The 14,363-nt window shown below is 40.2% G+C and overlaps 1 protein-coding gene across 2 annotated transcripts in view; it reads left to right on the forward strand.

Moving 5' to 3' along the window:
• PIR (pirin) overlaps positions 1-14,363 on the forward strand; it is a 74,688-nt gene that overhangs the window by 35,303 nt on the left and 25,022 nt on the right. The window lies entirely within an intron of this gene.

The raw sequence follows: 14,363 nt of genomic DNA on the forward strand, positions 1-14,363 counted from the left end.
GAAATCTAAAACCAAGTTTATCTATTCCTGGATTTTGCCTAAGGCTGACGTTGGTTGTATGTATCGTCCTGCATCTCTCTCTCCCAGGGTTTTCCATAGCATGGTTTGTGGTTAGGGTAGGGAGGGGTGCTGTGTGCAGTCCTGTCTCATCTTGAATTTTACAAAGCAATTCATTATATAGGACCTGCCCAACACACACCATGTAGCCCAAGCAGATGATCGGTATCATTCCACAGACAAGTGCAAAACTTGGTTCTGATTCAATGTTGAGAATAGGCACAATTAGGTCTGTTAGTCTTGTTGTAAATCAGAGGACACCAAAGAAATGCACCCAGCACTTCAAAGACTTGTCCTGTGGTAGGCAGCCATAGTTGGCACTTCATTTGCAGTTAGGAATGTTAAAATAAACAGTGGTCTGCATCTGATCAGATCAGCTGTACAAAAGCTTGCTCTTGCCCAGGGCATCCCACTCATCCCAGAAATACAATTCCTGGTGTGTACAAAGGGTGCCAGATGTTCTTAGTCCTTCAAGATGTCCCTGCTGACCTAATCACCTAGGAAGTACATTCCAATGGTGTTGACAAGCCCTACTTTGCCAGTAAATGAAGGGATAGGTGCACGTTTAAACCAGAAGTTACATCTGTGCCATTCATATATCATTGACCCTAGTAATTGGGATTGAAAATTAGCAAGGAAATTTTGACTAAGAGGATAATGAAAGCTATAAAAACAACAACAAGGTATCACCTTCAATAAAGATGAGTGACCACTTTGCATATTAGTGTAATCACTTCTATGGCTGTCAAGGCTTATACTTTTTGGATATAATAAGTCTTTCCCCAGGAACATATTACATATATGTTCTCTAGCCACAGTGAAATATACAGGACAGCTTCAGGGAGCTTCAGAGGCTCTTGTATGTTGCATTAAAAGCTGAGCCCTTGTGGATATACATGAGATCGATATCAGTGTTTTAAAGAACTGTATTGGCATATATACTGTAGAAAGCTATGCTGTTGATAGCTGTGAACACTACTTTATTTTGACTGCAGCACAAGTTCTTGGGATCATGTAGCTTTTAAACAATTGGGTCAAACTCATACTAAAATGTACTGAGAAAATTTGGTGTCAGATATAATTCTGATTACTTGAAGCTTAATTAAGAATTCTGCTCCTCTGGACAGGTAAAGAAAGCCCTAACATAAGCTGAAAAATCTATTACATTATCAAAACTGTACCATCAGAGAGTCAATCCTTTGACAGTATGATAGATTGAATAGTACATGGACTGTGGAGTCAAGTAGACCATACCTGGGTCCAAATTTTAGCTCTGTTGTTTAATGCCTCTGTGACCTTGGGAAAATAATTTTTGAGCTTTTATTTATCTGCTCAACAGGGATAATAATGAATAGTATTTGAATTATTTGTATGTTATATAATGTGCCTATGGACAAAGAGGGTACTTAACAAATATTTATTTCCTTTTTCATGTCTTCCTTTCTGTTCCCACATTCCCTTTTATTATTAGTCTTTACTGATAGCAAATCTCTAGAACTTCTTGGGAAAGGAAATGAAAATGGCTAATATCTTTTGTGGGTTCACAGGTTACTAATTTCTAAACCCAGAGCTGTCCAATGAAAATATTATGAGACCAATATGTAATTTAAAATTTTCAGTCGACACAAAAAAGTAAAAAGAAATTAATTCTAACAATATACTTTAACCCAAATATTCAAAATATCATTTCAACATATATCAGTATAAAGTTATAATGAGATATTTTGTATTTGTGTACCAAATTTTTGAAATCCAATGTGCAGTTTACACTTAAAATACATCTCACTTCACACTGGCCACATTTCATGTACTCAATAGCCTCATATGGCTAGTGATAACTATATGGGGCAGTGATGTCCTGAGTGCTTGACATGTATCCATTTTTTTACTCCTTATTTAATACTAGCCCGGTGCACGAAATTTGTGCACATTAAAAGGGAATTAATTAGAGGAAATATTTTAATATTGCTGTTTGCCCTTTCTCTATAATAGAAGTGTCAGAGATGAAAGAAAATTAGTCAAATGTATATGAAAATCTCCCTCCTGTCAGAGTCTGGGGCGTGCTGCAGAACCTAGAGTCAAGTCCCCGCCCACCACCTGCAGGCGCTTCGAAAACGCAGGAGACCCAGACCCAGCTGGCCCCACCCCCATTGGGTGATACCCAGACCCGGCCAGCCCCACCCCTGTCAAGCCCCTCTGGGCTGGGGGCACAGCCTCAGGTCCCCCGGCCCGGTACTGGGGTGGGGGGTCACAGCCTCAGGTCCCCTGTCAAGCCCCACTGGGTGGGGGGCGTGGCCTGAGGTCCCCATCAACCCCTGCTGGGCGGGGGGCGTGGCCTGAGGTCCCCCAGCCCTGCGCTGGGGCAGGGGGCACAGCATGAGGTCTCCCGGCCTGGTGCTGGGGCAGGGGGCACGGCATGAGGTCCCCAGTCAAACCCTGCCGGGCGGGGGGCACAGCCCTAGGTCCCTCGCCCCGGCCAGGCACCATGTAGCCTCAGGTCCCTGCTGTTCAGTTGTGACATTATGGTGTCCCAGCTAATTTGCATATTCCTCTATTATATTTAATATGGGTTCTCTGAAAAACAGGTCTTATGTCTAATCCCAGGGCAGTGAGAGTGAGGGAGAAGGGAAGCGACGCAGATACTTGCTTTGCTGGTGCAGAACACCTGTTCAGAAAACTGGACCTAAAGACTTCCTAATGGAGAAAGAAAGAGGAAGAATTTTTCTGTCGTCCTACATCTTCCACTCCTTTTAGGGCAAAGTCTGCCCCATGGGAGCTAATTTTGTGCCCTTCTGAGTTGTGATACCTAGTCCCTTGAGGCAGCTTCTGAGGAGGCCATATACCACATCCTGTGGCTTGGATTTTCACTCAAGTCTGGGTGTGGATCCAGAGCTTCAGTAGGTCTATCAGGTCAAGCCCAGGAGCTCTGGAGCTGCTGTATCTCCCACCAAAGTGGGAGCAATCAATGCCGTTCAGAATTTGGTAGTCAGGAAGAGGCCAAGGCTGCTAGGGATGACAACAGTGACGGCACCGAGGGGTCTCCATAAGTGGCCAAGAACTCAGAAGCTAAAGCTGAGAGACTCTGAGGAGGCACATAAAATGTGTCCAATCAATTTCTCAAACAACCTAATGTTGGAGGGAACTGAGACATTCTAATGAAATGGCTGCTGCCCAGTTTGTGCTCTTAAACACAAGCTCATATAGGTCATTACCAGCTTGACACAGCTCAATATAAATCAGTTTTTCTGCTAAGAGCAGGTTTTTATCCATAGAAACTTAAAAGACAGAGAGGGCCTGAGAGGAGAGATAGATATTGAAGGTTACAGAGGACATTCTTGACCCATCTGTAATTTGCTCAGGAGCTGACCACTTCTGACTTGCCCAGGAATTCCTGAACCATTTCCTGTCCCAGCTGGGAGCTAGGTACTGACCCTTCCATAGGTCTCCAGCCCGTCAGCAGATTTAGTTGGACAGAAACGTTCCATTCGTTTACTTCTTCCATTGCTGTAATGGACAGGGTATTAAGATCTGAACAAAGTCCTTAGAGCAGCATGAGTCTAGAATTGATAGTATGAGATGCTGTTCAGAGCCGACCAAGAACTACTCTTCCTTTTTCTTCTGGAACTTCTGTTGGAATCAGAATGTCTGGCAGCAATAGACATGAGAGATCAGCTCTCCAATTCCAACACTTTGCAGATGAGGATGCTGCAACCCAACTAAGCAAAAAAGTCTTTCCCAAGGTCAGACAGCTCATTGTAGAAGGAATCTAGACCCACACTCGGGTTTTTAAATTTTCCCCCGTTTTATTTGCACAGTACCCTTGCCTTATCGTACCATTTAGCCCCTGTACTTAAACTTGCTGAGTGTCTCTATAGTTTGGGAATACCATAGTTGATTTTCATGGAAAGAAGTTTCCGAATGAACCTCTCTCTCTACACCAATAGGGTACCTTCATGTCTGTACAAGCACACACCTCTGACCATGTCACAATGTCATGCAAATGATCACATAGGAGAAGCCCTGTGCCATAATAAATTCCCCCTTAATCATATCTACACAAAGTTATCAGTCCCCAGAGCTCTATAAATCTTAACTTTGCCAAATAGTTTCTCATCTTGATGCACTTTCTTGCAAGAACTCATAAAAATATCTTAGTAAATACCAAATGTAACTAATAGAAATTAAAAATGTTATAAAGCCTGGTGAAGAATATTCTAGCATTGGTTAAGAGATTTGCTGACTCACCTTGGAATACCTTACCCATGCATGGGTGATAAGGGATAGGAAGGCTCCCTATTGTCATATTCGGGGATCATTTGTGGTTTTATTGTACTTTTCAGCCTTTTTAGGATTATAGATGGATTGGTCATATAAGAGATGAGCATATGCTCTTTCTCTGTTTTTAATTTTCAAAAAATTAGAACATTTGTAAGCCAATTTTTTTCAAGAATGCTGACTCAAAGGGTGAAGAAATCAAAGTCCAGTTTCACAATTTACATGTCTGTGGTTAAATTTCAGGACTGTGAAATCCTCTTCCCCTTTAGCTTTTCTATCCTCACTACTACTCCCCTAAAAACCAAAAGGTGAGAAGGAGAGGGACGAGCGTGTTACTGTTGATTAAAGTGCTGCTTGAAAAGGATGCTGTAGAGAATAGACTGCAGGATGCTTTGGCCATGACCAAAATTCTTGGTTAGCTGCACAGTTTGATGCTCAAGATTTTTCATAATCATTATTGTTCACGAAAGTTAAAAATGTTGTCTGGCCCTCTCTAACTCTCACCCTATACAGAGCCATTGGCATTTTGCCTAAGAGTTTCTTGTTTTCTCTTTATGTAGCACTTCATGTATATGTCAAAATATGATTACAGGGTTTTAATCCTTCCCACGATACCTTTGGCACTGGGGACGGAAACTAATCTCTCCCACTCATCAGAATTCTTTAAAATAACCAAGAATTCAGAAATCAGAGTGCTTTGGATGGAGGACAGAAGACATCATTTTGTTGAAGACCATCAGCCTATTCTAAACAGTGAGAGTTGCAAATTTGATTTAAATAATGTGGTAAATCAACTTTTCATTTCCTCAAAGCCTTAAGATCTCCAGGACAAAGAGGAAGGTATGGTTACTCACACAGGGGCCAAAGGGGTGTGGTAGTGAGTTTCCTGAGTGTGTAAAGGTGTAAGTGGTAGAGAAAATGTTCTGTGTTTGGTTTTCTCCCTCGTGCAAAGCCCAGCAGACTATGAGAGTGGGAAAGTGGTGGAAGAAGACAAGGAGATTGGGAAGCCCTGTGGGAGAAGTACTAGATGATGACAAGAATTCCTTATGGCGTACATCTTCCTCTGTTAGTTCGGGTTCCTGAACTAGTTAGGGAAGTTTTCTCCATTGAGGCTCTTCCTTGTGGTTGGTAGAAACAGAACCTACCTGAAATAGATCCAAGTGTATATGCAAACATAATAATGATAAAGAATATTATCATCAAGTGGGGAAAAGAGTTAACTGGGACAATTGGTTAACCATTTATAAAAAGAAACCAGTTTAGTTATGATCTCACACCTCATAGTAATATAGATATGGCATAGATCAAAGAATAAAATGCTTAAAATGTTGAACTAGAAAAATATAGGCAAGTATTTAATTTCATCTTTGGATGGAGAAAGACTTTCTAAGTTTAAAAGCATTGGAAAGAAAAGATTGATAGACCTGTCCCATATTAGAACTGCCATCAATGTGATTAAAGGCTAAAAACAAAGTGGGAGATTTTTATAACAGATATTATTAAAGACTAATAACCTTACTTTACTTAAAAAACACATCTCATATAAATTGGTAAGAGAAGCTCCCAACCCCTTGACCCCACAGCCCCCAAATTCTCTACTCCCTCTCAGTCATACTTCACAGATGATTTGTCTGCACACACTATCTCTACTTCCCCACTTCCCCAATACTCTCAACCTGGTCTCCACCCTCATCGGTGCACTGAGTCACCACTGACTTCCATGTGGCCAAACCCAGAGGTCTTTTTTACCCCCCTGAAGTTACCTCTTCCTTTCCATGGGTTGAATGCTCCCTCCTCCTCACTTTGGCCTCTGAGATAATGCATTCTTGTGTCTCTGGATGCTCCTTAATCCTCAGTTTCTTTTCTCAGGTAGGTACCTTTCCCTCTACAAGACCCCTAAAATGCTCAAGTTCCCTGGATCTCAGTCCTGAGTCCTCTTCTCTGTCATTGAACATCATCTCCCTAGGTGACCTTATCCATCTCATGGATTTATAGCTGTATAGAATCCCATGTTGTAAATGTACCACAGCTTTGTTATCCTCTCATCTACTGATGGGCACTTGGGCTGTTTCCAGATCTTAGCTATTGTAATTTGTGCTGCTATGAACATAGGCGTGCATATATTCTTTCTGAATGGTGTTTCAGGTTTCTTAGGCTATATTCCTAGAAGCGGGATCACTGGGTCAAATGGCAGCTCCATATTTAATTTTTTGAGGAAACTCCATACTGTTTTCCATTGCGGCTGCACCAGTCTGCATTCTCACCAGTAGTGTCATTCCATGGATTTATATGCCATTTATAGTCTTGTAACTCCCACATTTATATTCACAACACAAGTCTAACCTCTGAGCTCTGTGTACTCTCTCTACTTGACAGACATTTGCATGGTCCCCAGGCATGTCAAATTTTAAATAGCAAAAGTTGAAGCCTTGTTTTCCCCTGCCCCCACCTGTCTTGACAACAAACAAATGAAAACTTGTCTTCCTTTTAGTGTTCTCCATTTTAATGAATGAATGGCACCATCACTTGCTGCTCAAATTTAAAACATGGTGGTCATCCTTACTGACCAGAATCGAACCCGGGACTCTTGAGTCTGCAGGCCGACGCTCTATCCACTGAGCCAAACCGGTCAGGGCATCATGTCAAATTTTAAATAGCAAAAGTTGAAGCCTTGTTTTCCCCTGCCCCCACCTGTCTTGACAACAAACAAATGAAAACTTGTCTTCCTTTTGGTGTTCTCCATTTTAATGAATGAATGGCACCATCACTTGCTGCTCAAATGTAAAACACGGTGGTCATCCTTAGTCCTTCACCACAACCCACATCCAGTCTATTAACAAAACCTTTCTATTCCCAAAATAGATTGTAAATCTATCTCTCTCTCTCCCTGTCCAACCCTGGCCAGGCCCACTGCAACAGCCTCCTCAGGGGGGTCCTCTCCTATTCTTACTCCCTTCCAGTTCTCCACATAGGAGCTCAAGACATCTTTTTAAGATACATTTTGGGTCAACATGTTGTCATTGAACTCTAAAGAAATCCTAAATACCTTACTCTGACTTACACCTGAGTGAGTTTTTTCTAATTCTTTGAACTCATCTCATGCCATTCTCTCCAGCAACTTCTTTATGTGTACATATTGTTCTCCACTCAGTTCCTGGTTCCTCCAAGCTCTTTATTGCCTCCAGGCCTTTGTACCTGCTGTGCTCCTTTCTCTGCCCAGAAACCTCTTACCCCCACCTCTTCTCATTTGAGGCCTTCTATTCCCCATTTATTTTCTCTCTCTGTACTCTATTTCTTTTACAGTCTGTATAATTTTATATTTATTTTGTTAAATTGTCTACCTCACTAGAAAGTAAACGCCACAAAGTCTGACCAGATCTTTTATTCACCAATATACATATTCAATGACTAGCACACTACAGGCTCTCTATCAGTATTTCTCAAATGAGGGAACTAATTAATAATGAATAAAAACTTAAATAGGTTAATGAGAAGATAGTTTACAAAAAGGGAAACACAAGTAGTCTAATATACATGAAGCACCTAGAGTTGTACCTGTTAGGTACTAAGCCCTATATATATTTAGATATTGTTTTATATTAATAATGTTTAATAGTATTTGGTAAATTAAAATTAGTATTGTCACCTAAACTGATAGTCAAATTAAAAGAGTAAGGAGATAATCAACTTCTGCTTCTTAAATTAGATAAGATTAAACATATTAGATGGTCAAGATTTTGATGAGATAGGTACTATTTACAGATAGTTACTAAGTGATTTGACAAAAAACAATTTGGATGATAGCAAGTCGGTTAGTATAACAATTTACTAAAATGAATTTTTGTTCAAAAACAAATACTGCTAGACAATGGTTGTTCAAGCATTGCTATTTGTACTATGGAGTTGGTGCCTTTAAACTTTTTTTTCAGGTTAAGCTTTTTCCTTATTTTTTTCTTTTTGCCCATTTTTTTTTCAGATTCTCAGATATGTTTTTCTTTTTCTTTACCTTTTATTTCAGCAATTAACCCTTCCTTTAGATCAGTGGTTCTCAACCTTGGCTGCACATTAGAATCACGTGGGAATCTTTTTAAAATCCTGATTTCTGGGCCTCATCCTCCGGAAATTCTGTTTCTTTGTTACTCATGTTGTGGCCTCACCCCATAACAAAGAAACAGAATTTCCTGAGGATGAGGCCAAGAAATCAGGATTTTAAAAAGATTCCCAGGTGATTCTAATGTGCAGCCAAGGTTGAGAGCCACTGCTTTATATGTTTGTGGCAAAGATATATTGGAAAAAATTGAAATGGGCAACAACAGGGGAATTGTTGGAATTAGTTAACTTGCTAACGATAGGGAGTTATACGAGAGAAAATTTGTAGAGCACATACTGAGTTGAAAACTGCCTTGTGGTGAGCAAAATTAACAAGTCTAGAAAAACCGATAACTACTAGTAGACATGTTCAGCAAAATTGCTGTTTATGCACATGATCATGTTGACCAGTTTGCTTTTGGCCACATTGCATTTAGTCAGAAACCCACAGATATATCAGGAGCCCTTAAAATGTCTACAGTTTTAGACCCAAAATTTCACAGTGAAGAAAAAAATAGAAATGTGGTCAAAGATTTATCTGTAAAGATATTCATCAAAAGTTAGCAACCATGCAAAAGGAAAAGAAAAAACTTAAAACAACATTCAACATTAAGGGTGCCAGTCAACATGAGGGTGAGCAGCCAGGAATAGGCAGAAACACTATTTCTTTTTCTTATTGGATATTGAAGCTTCACGCTTGTTAGTATAGTTACTTAGAATAATTTGCTTAAGTAACATATAGTAAGATTGAGAATTTGAGCGTATTTTCTGGAAAATCATTACATCATAAAGGGTCTTTGAAATTGTTCCCAAAAAGAAATGTAAAAGCATTTATTACAGCTCTGATATGTAACACATTGCCGCCACTTGCTTTTAGGGAAGGAAGTCCAGCATGGTGGCAAAATTAGCAGCATTCAGGGATAAATGGGTGGCAGTTAATTGTGAAAGTAGCTGTGGCAAAATGAAAGATTTCCTCTGCTACTCTCACACATAAGCAATCAACTGTAGCACACACTGGGAAGACGTTTGCAAGCCAGATGCCTTCCATGTGGAAGTGATTTAACCTCCTAATTAAGGTCACATTTACAGATAAAAACAGGAAGGAAGCCAGCTTGACAGGGGTATCCTACAAAAAGCCAGGGGAAGCCTTTGAAGGATATAAGATGAAGGTAGTTGGGGTTCGGAAGGAAGTGGTTTTGTAGACCCTGTTTGGTCTTGGTTGTTTAGTGGTCATTATTGGAGTGGTGTCTTTGGCTCATTAAAGGTTTAACTCTGACATATTTATAGAGAACAAGAGACAAGATTTGTATGGATTTGGTAGTACTCCTGTTGTTGGTTAGCCAAAATTTACCCCTAACCTCTTAGGAAGAGTTATTCACCTTCTAGAAGCTTTGCCTACTCGATATTTGAACTTTAAGATTTTAATCCAATAGGCTTTTCACATACAGACTAACTCATTTAGAGATAAGTTTTCTAAATACTTTTATCAGAGAATTATGAAATGAGAAGGAAGACAAAAGAGGAATAGCTTTGGATTTTGGTACCTGTGCCAGCACTATTAGGACCAAAATAGAGAAAAGGAAGAGGAACATTTCAGTGATTTGTTTTGTTCATGCTGAAACATCTGTAGAGGAATGTTTTACTTTAGGTTAGACTGGACCAATTTATTTTAATCCTATGGAAATAGATACATAGCTAAGTTTTTACCAAAAAAGAATAATTTAATTTAATTCTCATTGTATTATGAAGGTTTATTGATAGTTTAATACTATACATAAAAATAAACAAAACAGAACACAGAAAAGAGTGTGCCTATTGGTGATATTTCTTTATTTTTGCAAATCAGCGGTGTGTAATAGAAAAATTAAATCCATGCTTGCTTAAACTGTATTTGAAGCTGATGTTATTATCCTTGAGTTAAACAAATATAATTTATATTTGCTATTTCAACAGAGTTACCATGGAAGATTAAAAACTAAAAAACAAACAAAAACAAAATCTACCTGCTTTTCAAAAACTATGTGTGTTTGAGAATTTTATCACATTATTGATTAATTGAAATAGAATAATGTACTTTTAGGTTTGGGGTAGTTGATTATTCAAGACCTGTGTTATATTGTGTTCAATAATCTGATTTTCAATATAAAACGGGTATTAGAATCAGAATTCTATTTTAGGTTAGTAAGGTGATGGAAAACACCTTCAAAATAAATTAAAAGTTTCCCTTTAGTCCTTTTCATGCTGAAAGACAGTAGAGTATATTTGTGGCTTTATAATGTTGTAATGTCTCTAATTGGTTTCTGTTTAAAATTTATGAATGAATAAATAAGTACAGAATTATGTGTGTTTTGTGCACACACACATGTATCTATGTAGTTGCAGTCTTAGAGAGATAAGTTACTATTTTTTGGACAACACAGATGAGGTTGAGAAATTAGAGTCAGGAAGAAAAGTAAAAGCTAGCCCAGACAGCAAGATTGATGACTGAGTTTGAGGGCAAGAATAGAATGAATTGATCAACGGTTCCCCTCTTACTCCCCATAGGCCTAGTTGCCCTCCTCACCCCAGCCACATCTCATTTTTCTACAGCTCCAGTCTGAGAAGTCAGAAGGGAATTTTAAAAATGAAAATGTGGAGGAAAACATTAATTTTCTGATTCAGAATTTTAGAATCAGAGATAGACTTTAACATCAGTGAGTCTTAAGATGAGATTTTCAGATGAGTGAACTAAGCCCAGAAGAAGAAAAGTGTTTTGCTAGTCAGCAGGAAAAGCAATCCTAGCATCAAAGACTTGGTTTCCAGATCAAGATCATTTTTATGACTACATTCTGGGAGAATATTAGTAAAAATTAAACTCAGAACCTCTTTGTGATTAATCTCTTTGTTGTAGGCAGGGATGCTGCATCTGCCACTGAGGGAGGGGTTGGGAAAGACATTTATATATGTGTTTTTTTAAGTTTAAAAAATTTATCTTTGTTTTTGAAAGTTTTACAGATGTCCCCTTTTTTCCCATTGACACTCCTTCCCCAGTCCTGACCCCTCACCAGGCCTTCACCCCACTATTGTCTATGTCCATGGGTTATGTGTATATGCATATAAGTTCTTTGGTTGATCTCTTCCCTCCCTCACTTCTGTTACATGCTTCCATGTCTTTAGATCTATTTTGTTTGTCAGTTTATTTTGTTCATTTGGTTCCACATATAAGTAATATCATGTGATATTGTCTTTCTCTGACTGGCTTATTTCACTTAGCATAATACTTTCCAAGTCCCTCCATGCTGTCTCAAAGGGTAAGAGATCCTTCCTTTTTACAGTTTGCATAGTATTCCATTGTGTAAATGTACCACAGCTTTTTTATCCACTCATGTACTGACGGGCTATTTCCAGATCTTAGCTATTGTAAATTGAGCTGCTATGAACATAGGGGTGCATATATTCTTTCTGATTGGTATTTCTGGCTTCTTAGGATGTATTCCCAGAAGTGGGAATGACTGGGTCAAATGGCAGCTCTATTTTTAATTTTTTGAGGAAATTCCACACTATTTTCCATAGTGGCTGTGCCAAGCTGCATTCCCACCAGTAGTGTACTAGGGTTCCTTTTTCTCCACATCCTCGCCAGCACTTGTTTGTTGATTTATTGATGGTAGCCATTCTGGCAGGTGTGAGGGGTATATCATTGTTGTTTTAATTTGCAACTCCATGATGATTAGTGACATTGAGCATTTTTTCATATGTGTCTTGGACATTTGTATATCCTCTTTGGAGAAGTGTCTGTTCAGGTCCTCTGCCCATTTTTGATTGGATTGTTTGTCCTTTTGTTGAGTTGTATGAGTACTTTATATATTTTGGAAATTAACTCCTTATCAGCTATTTTATTAGCAAATATGTTTTCCCATACATTGGGTTCCCTTTTCATTTTGATGCTGGTTTCTTTTGCTGTGCAGAAGCTTTTTATTTTGATGTAGTCCCATTCATTTATTTTTTCCTTTGTTTCTCCTGCCCTACGCATTGTATCAGTGAAAATTTTGCTATGTGAGATGACCTTTAAGCCAAACAGGGGTTCTTTTTCTGGAAGAGAACAAAATATTGCTCATATAGAGGAGTCATCTGATATTATGTGACATTTACCCTTGATCTTCTTAGAGGTCATTTGGGAAGTCTTCATTAGACAAAACCAGATTCTTTCCATATGGTGCCTTACACACCTAATGATTCTAGAGAATCAGCTCCTACATCTTGCTGGTGCTGCCCTTGTGTTATGTGTGTTTCAAGCTCTTCAGATTGATTGTGAATCTTTGGCCTCAGGCTGCACTTGATGTCACAGGTCTTTCTGGTTTCATTTATGTATGCACAAGGGAATTTGCTTTCCTGTCTTTGAAGCTATATTGATGCATCTTGACCTTCTAAGCCATGTAAAACCACCTACCAGACCATTTAAAACCCAAAGCTTCAGTGCATGAAACATTCATAGGAAAGGGAATAATTTTCTGCTAGAATTATTTATAATTCTCTATTATACAATTTAATATACAAATGTACACTTTAATCATACCAAATCACCCTTCCTGAAAAAGGCATTTTGCTACATGCATATCTATACTAATAAAAGGGTAATATGCTAATTAGACCAGGAGACCTTCCGGACATCATTCATGACAAAGCCATGGTGGCGGGGCTGAGGCAGAGCCAGTTAGGGGTGATCAGGCCAGGAGGGGAGGGCAGTTGGGGGTGATCAGGCCGGCAGGGGGGGCAGTTGGGGGTGAGCAGGCTGGCAGGGGGGGCAGTTGGGGGTGAGCAGGCCAGCAGTGGGGGGCAGTTGGGGGCGAGCAGGCCGGCAGGCAGGTGAGCGGTTAGGAGCCAGCAGTCCCGGATTGTGAGAGGGATGTTCCAGATTGGGGAGGGTGCAGGCCGGGCTGAGGAACACCCCTCCCCCCATGCACGAATTTCGTGCACCGGGCCACTAGTATGCATATAAGTTGTTTGTAGGTAAAAAACATTGATGAATATCCTATGTATACTGTACATAAATTTACTAGTATTATTTATACATGAGATTTTCCATTAGGAAACATCATTCAATAAATATTTATCAGACACCTACTATGTAACAGGCACAGTGGGTTGGCCTTGGGTGAAAAAAACCATAATGTCCATGTTCTTGTGGGATTTACAAAATTATTCTCTGCAAAATGATGCCTTTATGAAGGAGAAAATAATTCTGAGCCCTGGATTCGCTATTTTGGACTATTTACAATTCATGTTTTTAATAACTATAAGCTTTTATTAAAATAGAAGAGGCCCAGTGCACAGATTCGTGCACTGGTGGGGTTCTCAGCTTGGCCTGCGGGGATCCAGCTGAAACTGGCTCTCTGAAATCCCCCAAGGGGTCCCAGATTGCAAGAGGGTGCAGGCCAGGCTGAGGGACCCCACTGGTGCACAACCAGGGCCAGGGAGGGACCGCAAAAGGGCTCCAGGGTGTGTCCAGCTTGTTTAGCCCAGTCCCAATGGGGGGCAATTGGGGCAGATCAGGGTGGGCTGGCCAGGGAGGGACCGCGGGAAGTTGGCCGGCTGGAGAGGGATCGCGGGAGGGCTCCAGGGCTTGTCCAGCTGGTCTTGCCCAGACCCGATTGGCTGGACCCCAGCAGCCATCTAACCTTGTGGTCGCAGTGTCTGCCCCTGGTGGTCAGTGCACGTCATAGCAACTGGTTGAACAGTTGAACGGTTGGACACTTAGCATATTAGGCTTTATTAATAGGATAATGTATAGACCTAGAGACAGAAGCATGAACAGACTCTCGAACCTCAGAGGGAAGGCAGGGCAGGGTGGGCGGGAAGAGATCAACCAATGAACTTGTATGCATATATGCAAAACCTGTGTGCACAGACAATGGTGGTGAGGGCCTAGGGAGGATGGGAGTGGGCTGGAAGAGGTTCATGGGGGG

Source organism: Myotis lucifugus, unplaced genomic scaffold (genome assembly GCF_000147115.1).
Source record: "Myotis lucifugus unplaced genomic scaffold, Myoluc2.0 scaffold_49, whole genome shotgun sequence".
Lineage (NCBI taxonomy): Eukaryota > Metazoa > Chordata > Mammalia > Chiroptera > Vespertilionidae > Myotis > Myotis lucifugus.